We start from the raw sequence: 17,771 nt of genomic DNA on the forward strand, positions 1-17,771 counted from the left end.
ATTCAAGGGACCCAGAGTAGCTAGACGACCTCAAGGAAGAGGAACAGAATGGAGTGGAGCTCAGTGCTGTGGGAGGGAGCAAAGCTGAGCAACTGGGTCAGCCTGGCCAAGCCAGTGAAGCAGAGACATGGGTCAAGCAATCATGAACATGTGCTGTTGACACATTAGAGACTTTTTTCATCATGGATGATGAACATATACCAGATTTTTCAAGTGTAAAGGATGAAACTACTTATTGGAAGGAAATGTCCAATGTCCATATGTTTATATGAAGTATAAACATATCTTCCAGGAAGCTTGACATGAGCTAGTTGAATTTCAGGAGGGAAGCAGAGAATTAGAAGCAGACTTGGCAGCACAATTAGTACAGACTGAACAAAGAAATAGAAACTTGCAACTTGATAGCCAAAGACTGAAATATGAAGTGGAGGCATTAACAGAGAAACCAGAACATCGATATGCACAGAGCTACAAGCAGGTCTCAATATTAGATGATTTAAGTCAGATGTAGGCCATTAAGGTGTGGTTAAGTATGTGAGGGAGCCAGAACAGGCCAGGGATGACCTGGAGCAAGCAAAAAGGGCAACAATAGTTTCACTAAAAGACTTTGGTTTTCTTTTCTTATTCTTTTTATTTATTTTTTTTCAGACGGAGTCACTCTGTCACGCAGACTGGAGTGCAGTGGTGCGATCTTGGCTCACTGAAACCTCTGCCTTCTGGGTTCTCCATGTTGACCAGGCTGGTCTCGAACTCCTCCTCAAGTGATCCACCCGCCTCAGCCTCCCGGGATTACAGGCGTGAGCCACTGCACCCGCACTTCACTGGAAGACTTTGAACAAAGGCTAAATCAGGCCATTGAACGAAATGCATTTTTAGAAAGTGAGCTTCATGAAAAGGAATGTTGTCAGTCTCTGTACAGAGGTTAAAAGATGGAGCAAGAGATTTAATGGCAAGAACCAGCAGTTCAGGAAAGGAAGTAACCAGAAAGTTGGCTCCTACTTCTCCAACTCTAGGCAATGAAAAGACAATCTCCATTGTCCAAGGATCACTCTTCTTGCCAGCCACTCCTGTTGGCAAAGGAAAGGAAAACAGTTTTCCTTCCCGAAAGCTATACCAAATGGTTTTGGTAGCAGTCCACTAACTTCTTCTGCTGGGCTATCAGCATTAACCACCACGGGGGATCTCCTAGGAAAATTAGGGACTTTGCCATCCTAATTAGCAGTTTGCAGGAATTTTCAAAGGACCAAACGTGAAAATCCTATATTTCAGGAAATGTTAATAGTGAGGGGCTGAATGCCAATGGCACAACATTCTCCCAATAGGATGAAGGGCAAGAAAAAGTCATATTTCCAGCCGGGCGTGGTGGCTCACACTTGTAAACCCAGCATTTTGGGAGGCCAAAGCTGGCAGATCACTTGAGGTCAGGAGTTCAAGACCAGCCTGGCCAACACAGTGAAATCCCGTCTCTACTAAAAATACAAAATTAGCTGGGCATGGTGGTGGGCACTTGTAATGTCGGTTACTCAAGAGGCTGAGGCATGAGAATCGCTTGAACCCAGGAGGTGGAGGTAGCAGTGAGCCCAGATCGCATACTCCAGCATGGGTGACAGAGCTGTCTCAAATAATAATAATAAAAAAAAACCCTGCTGAGGCAGGCAGATCACTTGAGGCCAGGAGTTCAAGACCAGCCTGGGCAACATGGCGAAATCCGGTCTCTACTAAAATTATAAAAATGAGCCAGGTGTGGCACATGCCTGTAGTCCCAGCTCCTGGGGAGGCTGAGGTAGGAGAATCGCTTGAACCCAGGAGGCGGAGCTTGCAGTGAGCTGAGACTGCTACTGCACTCCAGACTGGGTGACAGAGTGAGACTGTCTCAAAAATAAATAAATTAATTAAAAGTCATATTTCCTACATTGTTCATAGTGCAGCAAATGGCTTTGATCCAGCTCCTCCTTCTCCTGGTCTGTGCTCCTCATGCCAGTTGCTAGCACTGGGTATGCTGCCTTTCAGTGTGAGTGCGTGGCCTCCAGGTGGAGGCTCTTGCCCTCCTCCAACAACCCAATACACCCATGCCTCACCCCTTGGTGCCAGGGCCCAGCTGAATGCCTCTCCAACTGCCTTCCCAAGGCTGGCAGGGGCAGGCTGCATGCAGTGGTGGCTGCTGGGCCCTGCCCAGTCCCAGGACGCTGCGAGATACCAATACTGGCTATATAGAGCAGTTGCTTCCATATGATTGCACTTTTGTAGGTCACAGGTGATACATATGTTATTAATTGGTTACTGGATCTAGAAATACCCATTCATCACACCTGCCTCATAGCTCCCACTCTGCTGTACTGATAGGATTTAGTTGTATTTAGGACATTGCAAATATTCTGGAAGTTCTCCACGAAATCAGGTCAATGTGTACCCTCTTCCTGAGCTCCCACTCAAGCATCTTCAGTGCTCATGATCATGTATCCCTTAACCCTGCCCCTCACAGTTTGGGCCTGTTTCTGGCAAAGAGTCAGGAAGGTTACTGAATTAGGGAACGTTTTCTGCACCTTCTGATTTTACTTAAGTAGTTACCATTCCATGGACTTGCCTCCCAAAGCAGCAAAATGCCTGTCTGAGCCCCGGATGGCAGGAACCTCTGAGGCCTGGACACACAGGTTAAGCCTCTGTGCTGTCTTCTTCTCCATGTGCCTCAGACTTGGGGGGTGGAGGGTGGGGGGATGGCGGGAATCCTCTCACTAGCTTTCAGTCCTTTGGGTCTATGACATCTTCAGATCACCTTTTTTTTTTCTTCTGAAGGCTAGCCCAGTTGGTTTAGAAAGGGTTGAGTGGTCTGATTCTAGGGCTGGCTGGTGCCGGCTCATTGGGGGAGCAGACTGACCAAAAGTGGCTGTCCCTGGGCATTGCTTGATCACTCTCATGCTGCATTTAGTGTTTACATTTGCTTTATTGTATTGGGTTGGTGCAAAAGTAATTGCACTTTTGCCATTACTTTTAATAAGTGAAATCTGGCTGAGCGCGGTGGCTCACGCCTGTAATCCCAGCACTGTGGGAGGCTCAGGCGGGTGGATCACAAGGTCAAGAGATCAAGACCATCCTGGCCAACATGGTGAAACCCAGTCTCAAAAGAAAAAAAAATTTAAAAAAAAGTGAAATCCACTTTTAGAAAGTGAACTTCATGAAAAGGTTACTGGTCTCTGTACAGAGGTTAAAAGATGAAGCAAGAGATTTAAGGGCAATTACTTTTGCACTAACGTAATACATAGGTTTGTAAATATGACTAAGACATTTTTATGTAACTTGTGTTTTGTAATTTTTATTTATTCAGAACTCCTAATGACTTATGATAGTGTCCTACTCCCGGCAGCTGTGTAGGATCATAACACAGTTAAAAAAAATACTTCCCCTCAAAAAAAAAGTATTTTAATGTGGATACAACAAATTTCATAGAAAAATAAAAAGTGGAACAGAGTTGGAGATCCCACACTTTCTGATTTTAAAACTCACTACAAAAATACAGCTATCAAAACTCTGTTGTATTGGCCTAAGAATAGACATATGGATCAATGGAGTTTAATTGACAGTTCAGAAATAAACATTTACTTTGATGGGCAATTGATTTCAACAAGGATGCCAAAACAATGCACATGGGGAATGAGTAGTAGTGTTTTCAACAAATGATGCTGGAATAACTGGCTATCCAACTGCAAAACCTGAACTTGGACCTTATCTTATACCAGATATGAAAATTAACTCAAAACGGATCATAAACCTATAAGTAAGTGCCAAAATTACAAAATTTTCAGAGGAAAATATAGCTGCAAATCTTCATGACCTTAGGTTAGGTATAATACGAAAAGCACAAGCCACAAAAGATAACCAATAAATTACGATTCATCAAAATTAAAAATTTTCATGCATCAAAGGATACTGCTATGTTTTATATCTGTCTCTCAAAAGTTTATGTGTCAGAAACTTTTTTTTTAAGACAAAGTCTCACGCTGTAGTGCAGGCTGGAGTGTAGTTGTGTCACGGTGGCTCACTGATCTCACCTGGAATTCCGGGTGTCAGCCACTGTGCCCAGCCTATGTGTTGGAAACTTAATCCTTCTGCCCTCATGAATGGATTAATGTCACTATCATGGGAGTGGGCTTTTTATCATCAGGGTGGCTTTGCTATAAAAGCAAGCTTTCTGTGGCCTTTTGCTCTTGCCCTCTAGCCATGTGATGCCCTCGGTTATGTTATGACATGGTAAGAAGACCCTCACCTGATGCTGGTGCAATGCTCTTGGACTTCCTAGCCTCCAGAACCATGAACTAAATAAACATATTTTCTTTATAAATTATCCAGTCTGTGGTATTGTTATAACAACAGAAAATGAATTAAGAGAGATACAATAAAGAAAGTGAAAAAGCAACCCACAGAATGAGAGAAAATATTTGCAAAGCATATATCTGATAAGAAACATGTATCTATAATGTATAAGGAACTCTTAAAAGCTCAACAATAAAAAGACAAATAACTCAATTTAAAAATAGGTAGAGGATTTGAATAGATATCTTTCCAAAGAAGTTACATAAGTTGCCAATAAGGAAATGAAAAGATCCTCAACATGGTCTAACTGTGGTATCTGTGACATTTGTAAAATGCAAATCAAATCCAAAATTAGATATCACTTCACACCCACTAGGATGAAAATACATGTAATAACAAATGTTGGTAAGCATGTGGAAAAATTGAGGGCCTCATACATTGCTAGTGGAAATGTAAAATGGCATAGAATGACATAGCTATTTTGGTAAATGGCCTGAAAGTTCCTCAAAAGGTTAAACATAGAGTAACCATAAGACCCAGCAATTTTATTCGTAGATACATACTCAAGAGAAATGAAAACTTATGCCCATGTACTACATGCAAAAGTTCACAGCAGCACTACTCATAGTAGTTGAAAAATGGAAATAACCCAATGTCCATAAACTGATGAATAGATAAACAAAATGTGGCATGTCTGTACAGTGCAATATTATTCAGCTGCAAAAAGGAATTAAATACTACATTCATGCTATGGCATGGATGAAACTTGAAAACACTATCCTAAGTGAAAGAAGCCCACATATTGTATGATTCTATTTATATAAAATGTCCAGAATAGGCAAATGTATGGACACAGAAAATAGATTAGTGGTTGTCCAGGGCTGGGCGTGGGTAATGAGGGATTTGAAGATGATGGCTAAGGGGTGTAGGGCTGTTGTCTGGAGCAATGAAAGTGTTATACAATTGATTGTGGTGATAGATGCATATCTCTGTGAATATATCAAATATCATTCAATTGCACACTTCAAAGGAGTGAATCATAGGGCATGTGAATCATATCGCAATAAAGCTGTTACAAAACCCTTGAAGTTTTTTTTTTTAATTACGCTTTAAGTTTTGGGGTACATGTGCAGAACGTGCAGGCTTGTTACATAAGCATGCACATGCCATGGGGAAAACCCTTGAAGTTTTATTGATTTAGTTTTTCCAGGGAAGACCTCAGACTCAGAATTTACTTATTCATCTATTTTACTTATTCATCTATTTTGAGACAAGGTCTCATTCTGTTGCCTAGGCTAGAGTTCAGTGGTGCGATTGTAGCTCAGTGCAGCCTTAACTTCCTGGGTTCAAGTCATTCTCCCACCTCAGCCTCCTGAATAGCTGGGACCACGTGTGCGCACCACTATATTAGGCTAATTTTTAAGTTTTTTGCAGGGACAGGTTCTTGCCATCCTGCGCAGACTGATCTCAAACGCCTGGCTCAAGCAATCCTCTCACTTTGGTCTCCCAATGTGCTGGGATTACAAGCGTGAGACACCACACCTGGCCCTGAAGTTTCTTTCTTTCTTTTTTGTTCTTTTGAGACAGGGTCTCACTCTGTCACCCAGGCTGGAGTGCCATGGTGTGATCACAGCTCACTGCAGCCTCAACCTCCCTGGGCTTAGGTGGTCCTCCCACCTCAGCCTCTCGAGTAGCTGGGAGCACAGCCACCAGACCTGGCTAATTTTATGTATTTTTTGTAGAGATGGAGTTTTGCCGTATTTCCCTGGCTGGTCTCGAATTCCTGAGCTCAAGGAATCCACCTGCCTTGGCCTCCCAAAGTGCTGGGATTACAGATGTAAGCCACCATGCCTGTCCCCGCTGAAGTTTTAATAAAGCTATTTCAGACATAAAGCCACTGAAAGAATTCATTTCCAGTAGACCCACACTACAAAAAAAAATTTTTTTAATTTCTTCAAGTGGTAGACAAATGGCACCAGTCAGAAACCCGAATCTATACACAGAAATGAAAAGCATCAAAAGGGTAATTACATGTATGAATAGAAAGAACTTTCTTATTTAAATCTCTTTAAAAGAAAACTGACTGTTTAAAAAGCAGCAACATGTCCCGATAAGGTGGCTCACCTATAATTCAAGCACTTTGGAAGGCCTGGCGGGGGAGGGTCACTTGAGCCAAGGAGTCTGAGACCAGACTGCCGGGCAATATAATGAGGCCCTGTTGTTACAAAAAATTTACATATATATATATATATTAGCCTGACACTGTGGTGCGTGCCTATAGTCCCAGCTACTTGGGAGGCTGAGGTGAGAGGATTGCTTGAGCCCAAGAGGTAGAGGCTGAAGTGAGGCGAGATTGTGCCACTGTACTCCAGCCTGGGCGACAAAGTGAGACCCTGTTTCAAAAGAAGGAAAACAGTAAGATGTATGACAGGGTTTATAATACATGTAGAAGTAAAATATACGACAATAAGGGCACAAAGACCAGAAAGGAGAAATGGAAGGACCCTCATACTGGTAAATACAGCTTTCATACTGTAAATCTAATAGCATAAATTATTTGAAGTTAGACTGTGATATAGTAACCAGGCCTGACCCTGCTTAGTTTCCGAGATCAGACGAGATCGGGCACGTTCAGTGTGGTATGGCCATAGACTAGACTGTGATATACTAAAACTGTTTAACATAAACCCTAAAGCAATCACTATACCAACAGAACAAAGAGTTATAGCCAGTAGGTTAACAAGGATAAATAAATGGAATGATTGGGGCTGGACATGGTGGCTCATGCTTGTTATACCAGCCCTTTGGGAGGCTGAGACTAGTGGATCACCTGAGGTCAGGAGTTTGAGACCAGCGTGGCCAACATGGTGAAACCCTGTCTCTACTAAAAATACAAAAATTAGCAGGGTGTAGTGTCAGCTGCCTGTAGTTCCAGCTACTTAGAAGGCTGAGGTAGAAGTATTGCTTGAACCTGGGAGGTGGAGGTTGCAGTGAGCCAAGATAATGCCACTGCACTCCAGCCTGGGTGATAGAGTGAGACTCTATCTCAAAAAACACAAACAAACAAAAAACACAGAATGATAAAAATAATGAAGTCAGAAAAAGAGATGAAGTGCAGCAGAATCAGATGGAAAAAACAAAACAAATTGCAAGATGGTATTTGCAAATCCAACCATGTGAATACTCTTTTTAAATGTGAATAGTCTAAATATATCCATTGAAATACAAACAATTGGATAAAAAAGCAAGAATCAACTATATACTGTCTATTAGAAACTCATTTTAAGTGTAAAGATCTAGCCTAGCACAGTGATATGCACCTGTGGTTCTATGCTTGGGAGGCTGAGGAGAATATTACTTGAGCCTAGGAACTCAAGACCAGCCTGGGCAATACAGCAAGACCCCATCTCAGAAAAAGATCTATTATATGAAAAGTAACAAAACAGCAAAAGACATACTATGTGAATACTAATTATGCTGGATTATCTACATTAATTTCAGAAAAAGTAGAGTTCAGAGCAAGAGATAGCACTAGAAATAGAGATAGTACATAATAATAGAAGGGTGACTTTGGTTTCTTCAACCTATGAGGCAAAACTGATAGATATAAAAGAGGCAAGACAACAAAAATAAAAGGAGCAATAGATAAATCTACAGGTACAGCTGGAGACTTCAACACTCCTCTCTCAGTAATTGATAAAACAAGTGGGCAGAAAATATGTAAGAATATAGATAATGTGAACTACATTGTCAACCAACTTAACCTATTTGATATTTATAACACTCCACCCATCAACAGCAGAAGAGACATTTTTTCCAAGTGCTCTTGAATCATTCACCAATACAGACTATATTCTAAGTCATAAAACAAACCTTAACAAATTTAAAAGAATATAAATCACACAAAACATGTTCTCAAACCAGAAGGAAACTAAATAAGTTGGTAACAAAATGATACCTTGAAAAATCCCCAAATATTTGGAAATTAAACAGCATACTTTTTTTTGTCTTTGAGACGAGGTCTCACTCTGCTGCGCAGGCTAGGGTGCAGTGACGCCATTATAGCTCACTGTAATCTTGAAAACTCCTGGGCTCAAGGGATCCTCACCAAGTAACTAGGACTACAGATGCCTGCCGAGTGGTATTCATCCTAGCTATTCATTTCAGCTACTTCGGAGTCTGAGGCAAGAGAATCCCTTCAGCCCAGGAGTTTGAGGTTGCAGTGAGCTATGATCACACCACTGCACTCTACCCTGAGTGACAGAGCAAAATCTTGTCTCAAAACAAAAATAAAAGAAGCCAATCATATTTCTGTATACCAGCAATGAGTAGTTGGAATTAGAAATTTTTAAAATGCCATTTACAATAATAGCACTGCAAATAAAATGCAAATAAAATGAAGTACTTAAGCATAATCCTAATAACATATGCATTTATCTTGCTGAAAACTATAAAATATTAATGAAAGAAATAAAAGATCTGAATAAATAGATACATTCTATATTTATGTTTTGGAAGTCTCAATACTATTAAGATGTTAGTCATCTCCAAATTGATTTACAGATTAATCTTAATTCACATTAAAATCCCAGCAGACTTTTTTTGTAGATAGAAACAAGTCATTATCATATAAAAAAAATCCAGCAATTCCTTAATATAATCAACTATCTCATCAGTGTTCAATTTATCTTGATTGTCTTAAAATTTTTTACTGTTGCTTTTTTGAATTAGGATCCAAATAAAACCCATGTGTTACAATTCATTTATATAGGTCTTCGTTCATTTTAATTATAGATTCTCCCCCCTACAATTCTGCCCTTGAAATTTATTTGCAACTCAGGATTGAAATGATGTTCAAGTTTTGAAGATGAGGATAAACCAAAAACAGGGCTTTTTGTAAATTAGAGTTTCCCTTTATTTGGATTTTGGTTGTATCCCATGGTGTCATTGAACATGATGTTCTATTTTCTGTATTACTTATAAACTGGCAGCTGAATCTAAAGCAAGGACTGTTCATCTACAAGCGATATCCAGCCCCCCCTTTTTTTTCTGAGATAAAGTCTCACTCTGTTGCCCAGGCTGGAGTGCAGTGACGCCATCATAGCTCACTGTAGCCTTGAACTCCTGGGCTTAAGTAATCCACCCTCCTCAGCCTCCAGAGTAGCTGAGACTACAGGTGTGTACAAGCACACCTGGCTAATTTTTTAATTTTTTGTAGAGTTGGGTTTTCTCCATGTTACCCAGGCTGATCTTGAACTTCTGGGCTCAAGTGATCCTCCTGCCTCGTCCTCCCAAAGTACTGGGATTACGGGCAGGAGCCATGGTGTCAGGTCAGTTTCTGCATTTTTAAGGTTTGTAAAAACCCAAAAAAAAAAAAAAAAAAAAACCCACAAAACAAAACAAAGAAGAATATGCAACAGAGACAACTGATGATCTACATAATCTAAACATTTATGATCTGGACTTTTACATAAAATATTTGTCAATTTTTGATTTAGAGGATTGATTCTCTGACAGTTTTTGTTTTATTTTGTTTTTTGTTTTGGGGGATTTTTTTGAGATGGAGTCTTGCTCTGTCACCCAGACTGGAGTGCATTGGTAGGATCTTGGCTCACTGTAACCTCTGCTTCCTGGGTTCAAGCAATTCTCGTGCCTCAGCCTCTGGAGTAGCTGGGATTACAGGCACATGCCACCACACTAGGCTAATTTTTGTATTTTTACTAGAGATGGGCTTTTGCTATTTTGGCCAGGCTGGTCTCGAACTCCTGACCTCAAGTGATCTACCCACCTCAGCCTCCCAATGTGCTAAGATTACAGGCATGAGTCATGGTTCCCGGCCTGTTTCTCTGACAGTTTTAAATATACATATATTTGAGACGGAGTCTAACTCTGTCACCCAGGCTGGAGTGCTACAGTGGCATGATATCAGCTCACTGCAACCTCCGCCTTCCGAGTTCAAGTGATTCTCCTGCCTCAGCCTCCCAAGTAACTGGGATTACAGGTGCCCGCCATCATGCCCAGCTAATTTTTGTATTTTTAGTAGTGACGGGGTTTCACTGTGTTGGCCAGGCTGGTCTCGAACTCCTGACCTCATGATCCACCCACCTCAGCCTCCCAAATTGCTAGGATTACAAGCATGAGCCATTGTGCCCAGTCTAAATATATTTTTACATAGTAGTTGTTCAGACGACGTTTTCTAAATTATCTTGGGTCAGTTTGATCATTTAAATTTTTCTAAGAAACAGTCTATGTCCTTGACATTTTCAAACTTATTTGCATAGATTTGTACATAGCACTCTCAAGTAAATTAAAAATAAAAACCAATTTTCCATTATTATTCTTGCCCTAAATTTCAATCCCATCTTTACCACTAACCAAATTTCCAAGAAATTTGGAGCAAATAATTTACCTCTTTGGAGTCTCATTGTCTTGCAAAATGGGAATAAGAATACAAGCTACCTCATAAAATTTTTGTGAGGATAAGGCACAATAATGTACGTGAAATTAGTTTATAAATAGTAGAGTTCATGCAGATGTTAATTAATATTTTTAACCTGCTAGGAGACTTAAATGCAGTTACTTCATGTATGTGAACTTTTCCTTTTAACCTTGAGCTGTTACCCTCAAGTGGGAAGATGTGGGATGAGACCTAGTATATAAGTGCCTTAGATAGTACTGTTGGTTGTGAGGAGCAATGGCAGAGAATGTGGTTACGGATGCTAACAAGTGGGTACACGCAGTGGTGGGAGTCAACAGAAGGTCTCTGTTGATTGCTTTTATTTTCTCAGTGAAGTAGCGGGGCACAGTTTTCATCTGAAATTCAAGACTGGAGAGGAGACATTGAAGATTTGAAAAGAAAGAAGGTATGAAAGAATCTTTAGGTGAGTGGACAAGTAAATGGGCTTAAGAAATTGGTGTGATCACCAGGCAATATTAAGGGTCTACGAAGCTCTGTGGTCTCTTAAAGTGAGACCAGTCAGCGAAGTTGTGTGTTCTGCTCTGATGGTATTTAGCTGACCATGCAAACACCAAGTATGTAGAGTGTTGGGTTTAACCAGGGCTGTACTTTGCCAAATGAGTGAGACAAAAGCAAAAGAGGGGCAAGGGACTTGAGAATGTTGCAAAGAAATGATTGTGGTGATTGCCAGTGGAGTTTAAACTGGATAAGGAGAGAAAAGTGAAGATCGGCGGATAAAAGACAGTGAAACTTTGGCAAATCAGTGGATTGTAGGTCTCAACAGGATCAGAGTGTAGAAGGAGTGAGGTGGTCTTGTCTCTTTCCCTGAGCTTTTATTGCTTGATTTTTCTTAGACCCATGTCACATACATTAAAGCTTTGTGCTTTTCTGAGAATCCACACATAGACAGAAGTAGGAAATAATCTGAAAGGCTGGACTGAAGAATTAACTGTATTTTAAATTTTGTAGGCCGGGAGCAGTGGCTCACACCTATAATCTCAGCACTTTGGGAGGCCAAGGCAGGAGGAACACTTGAAGGCCTGAGTTTGAGGCTGCAGTGAGCCTCAGAAAATAAATAAATAAATACATACATACATACGTCTGCATCCAAGTAGTTCAGATATTAGTAAGTCATCTACTCATCCTAAGGGACTGCAATGTGTTAGAAACTCAGTGGCCTCTGCCACCCTTTGTCATACCCACTCACAGGATTCTCTGTTCCCAATCTTATTAGAGAGGAAACTTTAAGATAATTTTGATGTGGTTCATTCTTTCCTTCCTTTTTCTTTTCTTTCTTTCTCTTTCTTTCTTTCTCTTTTTCTTTCTTTCTTTCTTTCTTTCTTTCTTTCTTTCTTTCTTTCTTTTTTTTCTATCTCTTCTTTTCATTCTCTCCCTTTCTCTTTCTTTCCTTTCTTTCTTTCTCTCTCTTTCCTTTTTCTGTTTCATCTCTTTCTTTCCCTTTCTCCTCTCCCTTTCTCTTTCTTTCTCTTCCTTTCTCTCTCTCTCTCTCTCTTTCTTTCTTTCTTTCTTTCTTTCTTTCTTTCTTCTTTCTTTCTTTCCTTGCTCTGTTGCTCAAGCTAGAGGGCAGCGGAGTCATTGCAGCCTCAAACTCCTGGGCTCAAGCAATCCTCCCACCTCAGCTCCCAAAGTATTTGGGACTATGGGCACCTGCCACGAGGTTCCGCTAACTTTTGTATTTTTTTGTAGATATGGGGTTTCGCCACATTGCCCAGGCTGGTCTCGAACTCTTGGGGTCAAGCAATCATATGGTCATTCCTGTGGGTAAAGCTGGGAAATTGGAGAACAAGATTGCCATGATTGATTTGAATCAATTGTGATTTATTGCCTGGGCATGAACAAAAGTAGAGGTCTGTTAAAGAATAAGGGGGACATGGATATTGGTTGGCAAATTCAATTATCATGTGTTCATTAATTCTTCTATTTACATAATTAGCATTTTTATAAGCTACTTTTCTTGCTTAATGTACCACACACATATATCTTAGTCCATTTTGTGTTATAACGGAATACCTGAGACTGGGTAATTTATAAAGGAAAGAGGTTTATTTAGCTCATGATTCTGGTGGCTGGAAAGTTCAAGATTGAGCTTCTGCATCAGATGAGTGCCTCAGGCTGCTTCAACTCACTTTGGAAAGCAGAAGGAAAGCCAGTGTGTAAAGAGATCACATGACAAAAGAGGAAGCAAGGGTGGGGAGGTGACAGCCTCTTTTTAACAACCAGCTCTTGTGGAATTAATACAGTGAGAACTCACTCGGCTCTGAGAGAGGGTATTAATCTACTCATAAGGAACCCACTGCCATGGCCTAAACACCTCCCACCAGGCCCTATCTCCCAACATTGCCACATTGGGGATTACATTTCTTTCTCTCTCTCTTTCTTTCTTTCTCTCTCTCTCTCTCTCTCTCTTTCTCTTTCTTTCTTTTTTTCTTTCTTTCTTTCTTTCTTTCTTTCTTTCTTTCTTTCTTTCTTTCTCTCTCTCTCCTTCCTTCCTTCCTTCTTTCTTTCTCTTTCTTTCTCTCTTTCTTTCTTTCTTTTTTTAGAGACAGTCTCTCTGTGTGACTCATGCCTGTAATCCTAGCACTTTTGGAGGCTGAGGTGGATGGATTGCCTGAGGTCGGAGTTCAAGGCCAGCCTGGGCAACATGGCAAATCCCCGTCTCTATTAAAATTACAGAAAACTAGTTGGGTGTGGTGGCATGTGCCTGTAGTCCCAGCTACTTGGGAGGCTGAGGCAGGAGGATTGCTTAAACCCAGGAGTTTGAAGCTGCAATGAACTATAATCATGCCACGGCACTCCAGCGTGGGTGAGAGAGCAAGACTCCGTCTCAAAATAAATACATTTTTAAAAAAGAAAGCAAATGTTAACTGCTCTATTGAAAATGTTCACAGTTTAAAAGACAGTAATTAATGTGGGCATACACAATTATAAATGTTGCTAGATATACTTGTAATTGAAAAAATAGGCCTGGTGCAGTGGCTTATGCCTGTAATCCCAACACTTTGGTAGGCTGAGGTAGGCGGATCACCTAAGGTCAGGAGTTCGAAACCAGCCTGGCTAATATGGTGAAACTCCGTCTCTACTAAAAATACAAAAATCAGCCATGAGTGGTGGTGGGCACCTGTAATCCCAGCTACTTGGGATGCTGAGGCAGGAGAATCACTTGAACCCGGGCAGAAGTTGCAGTGGTGGAGATGGTGCCACTGCACTCCAGCCTGGGTAACAGAGTGAGACTCCATTTCAAGAAAAAAAAAAAAAGAAAAAATATTATGGCATTTCCTATTCTGTGAATTTGTTTGTGTTTCACATCATTTTACCTTTAGGGGTATTTTGGAGTTTTTGTGAACTGCCTAATTCAAAAATATAGGACACTCTACTTCATCTCATAACTATCTCCTACCCTGTTTGTTAATAGGGAACAGATATGTGTAGCCTGAAAAGGCACCTAGGGAACCTGAATACTGACTGCATCCACAACTGCTTTATAACCTGACATCCTCCTACCCCAGTGGCAACACAATCTTTAGTCAGGGCACAGAGAAAGCCCAGGGATGAGGTACATGGTAGAGGATTTAGAGAGATTGGTTAGGGAAATCTTCAGGGAAGTGAGAAAGGACTAGGGAATGGGGTAAGGGTAGGGAATTGGGTTGGGCCAAGGCAGGAATGGAGACGGGAAAAAGATGGAGGTAAATAGAAAGGTTAGGGAAGGATTCTAATTCTTTGAGACTGAGGAGAAGCTATGCTTACACTAGGAAGGGTTAAGTATTTATACAGAGAAGTGCTATGCTTTTGGAAAGGCAAGTGCCAAGAAAATAAAATGCTGAAAGTGGGAAACACATGTGGAGTTTGTAGGGCTGTAGGATTGCTTGTGTATTGGAGACTGAGGTTTAAGCTAGTGTTAATGGGTGAGAGTATTCAGTGGGACCAATGGCCTCAGAGAGAATGGACAAGGCTGGCTTTGGTCCCAAGAGGAGGAAGAATCTAAGTACATTTTCAGGCACTTCCAGAACAGTGTTAAGTAACAGTAGGGATAAAAGATATTCTTGCATTGTTCCTGGATTTAATGGGAATACCAGATATATCATGATGTTGGTTTTCGTTTGAGACAGATATTCTTTGTCATATTAAGTAAGTTTTCGGATTTTATTTGCTAAATTTTAAGCTGGTGTGTGTGTGTGTGTGTGTGTGTGTGTGTGTGTGTGTGTGTGTGTGTGTATTTTTTTTTTTTTTTTTGAGACAGGGTCTTGGTAGGTCACCAAGGTTGGAGCGCAGCAGAATTATAGCTCACTGCAGCGTTGCCTCCCTGGTTAAAGCGATTCTCTCACCTCAGCCTCCCAAGTAGCTGAGACCACAGGTGCATGCCACCACACTCGGCTAATTTTAATTTTTATCATTTTGTAGAGACACAGTCTCCCTGGGTGGCCCAGGCTAATCTCAAACTCTTGGGCTCAAGTGATACTCCTCTCTTGGATTCCCAACGTGCTGGGATTACAGGCGCGAGCCGTAATCTAACCATGCCTGGCCTATAGATATATATTTACAAGTGAGATTAATATATAGTTTTCTTTTTAGTACTATCTTTTTCAGGTGTGGTACCATTTGTAAACTTTCCCTTTTCCTCTCTTTTGAACATTTTTTATAGTGTAGGAATTATCTGCTCTGTGAAGACTTGAATGAATAGAATATGAAACCATCTGGGTCCAGCACTTTAAGGGTGGGAGAAGAGGGGAGATATTTGGCAACTTTTTCAAAACTAATACATGGATATGTTTAAAATTTTGAACTGCTTGACATACAACGGATAGTCCTAACTTGCAAGTCGATCCACCCCCATTGCCAGTTTCTCTCCCCGCAGGCAACCAGTTACCGGCTTTTTGCGTAGCCTTCTTGCATATTCTGGACTGTGAATATTCAAGTACAGTGTATGGATATCTATCCACTGACCTTACATTTTTACCCAGTTGATAGCATATCATACAAACTGTCTGCATCTTGCTTTTTATATGTATTTTTAAAATTTATTTATTTATTTATTTATTTATTTTTGTGGAGACAGAGTCTCACTCTGTTGCCCAGGCTGGAGTGCAATGGTGTGATCTCGGCTCCTCCAGGATTCAAGAGATTCTCGTGCCTTAGCCTCCTGAGTAGCTGGGACTACAGGCACGCACCATCATACCAGGCTAACTTTTGCAGATTTAGTAGAGATGGTGTTTCGCCATGTTGCCCAGGTTGGTCTTGAATTCCTGAGCTCAGGCAATCCACTGGCCTCAGTCTCCCAAAGTGCTAGGATTACAGGCGTGAGCAACCATGCCCGGCCAGCTTTTTATATGTATTTTAAGTTTTTCCTTCTCAAATTTTGTTTTAATGAATTTCCCTACTTCTTTTGAGTCAATTCTGACCATTTTTCTGGGAAGTTATTACCTTAGTATTTCCTGGTTATTTTCATAGAGTTGTGTTATATTGTCCTGAAACATAGATTAGCCAACAAAGTTCTCCATACCTATTGATTTAAATATTAATTCCACTTCTACCACTTACAAAGGTTCTAAGTAACTTTGGACAAGTCATTCAAGTCCTGCTGTATTGTAAATATCCATGGTCTTGGCAAAGAGTAATGACTGTAAGTGTATTAAAGAACTCTGAGTTACTCTGGCAATTTTTTGAGATACATTTGCAACTAAAAACACAGAATAATTCCTATTTTGGGGAGCTTGTCCGTATGCTGCCCCTTCCTTCACAACCTTCCTTCCTGATTGTCTTTCTTCAAAGCATGTTGTCTCACACCCAACCCATACCCTTAGTTAAATGGGGAGAACAGGCATTGGTAGTCTACATAATGCCCAAGTAACCTGAGCACTGCCTGAGTCAATTGTTCTATGGCCAGTCCTCCTCTTAACCCAGCATCAAGGCTATCTTGAAATAAGTGGCCAAGAGGGCCAATAGATGAGGTTAGAAGGGGTACAAACTAGGGGCTTGTGGTTAGGGAGAGATAGCTAATTTTGGAGTTTGGCAAGGAAATAGAAAAGGTTATCAATGGCCTCAGGGAAGTGGGATGGGCCTTGGTGATCCGATAATCATGGGGGTGGGAGGATGACCTGAGAGGCTGAAGTTGGGGTTGAGGCATTTATACATGATATTCTCTTGTAATTAAAAGAAGATTTCATATCTACTGGCTTAAATTTTAATATCACTTCCACCAGTATTTGTGCAAGTACTAAAATTGTGCTTGGTCTGAAGGGGAATTATTGTAAACAAAACAACAAACACCAAAAAACAAAAACAAAAACAAAACAAAAAAACCTCCATTCCTTTGGAATTTTGGCCCTCCACATTCCACATTCTTCCTCCTTAAGTTTACTACTTGGATTGCCTACCCAAAAATATAAAACATTTTTATTTCACACCCATCCCCTGCCTTGCTGGTTAAATGCTTACCACAAAAGGGCACCCAGGCATCCTGGATACTGATGCTGTCAACAAGGGCTGCGTTGTCTGACTACATTTTAGCCTGGGACCAAGGTAAACTGGGACCAGAAATACCGGGAAAGCCCAAGGACGAGGTAAGGAAAACAGGTTGGGACATGCAAATTATCTTTTGTTTGTTTTAAGTTATTCTCACGATAGTTACTCTTTCAGAACCCCGAACATTTTCAGTACTTGCCCCAAATGGTTTAGCAACTTTTGAAGTGGGATTAACAAATTTGGCCATTAATTGGCTTCTTCCTCGCTCACCCCCAAAGGAGAAAAGTAATCCTGCGGGAGTCAGTGTGGAGGCAGTAGGAAGAGGCTTAGGAACCGGAGGAGAGGCGCGGAGTCAGCGGGGCAGGGGCGGCGACGGAGAGAGCAGTAGGTTTGGGGTTGAGCCCTTCATTTTGGGGCACGGAAACTTGAAGTCGCTTGGCGGCCAGAGAGGGAAGGAGGCACGCTCTTTCCTAGAGGTGCGGTGCTCCAGGGTCTGGCACTCCAAGCCGACTCCTGAGAGCGGGAA

At 41.1% G+C, this 17,771-nt stretch overlaps 1 pseudogene; it reads left to right on the plus strand.

Annotated features, from left to right (window-relative positions):
• Positions 1–182: 182 nt before the first annotated feature.
• LOC108294494 lies at positions 183–1,322 on the plus strand (annotated as a pseudogene).
• The last annotated feature ends 16,449 nt before the right edge of the window (positions 1,323–17,771 follow it).

Source organism: Cebus imitator, unplaced genomic scaffold (assembly GCF_001604975.1).
Source record: "Cebus imitator isolate Cc_AM_T3 unplaced genomic scaffold, Cebus_imitator-1.0 Scaffold582, whole genome shotgun sequence".
Taxonomy (NCBI): Eukaryota; Metazoa; Chordata; class Mammalia; order Primates; family Cebidae; genus Cebus; species Cebus imitator.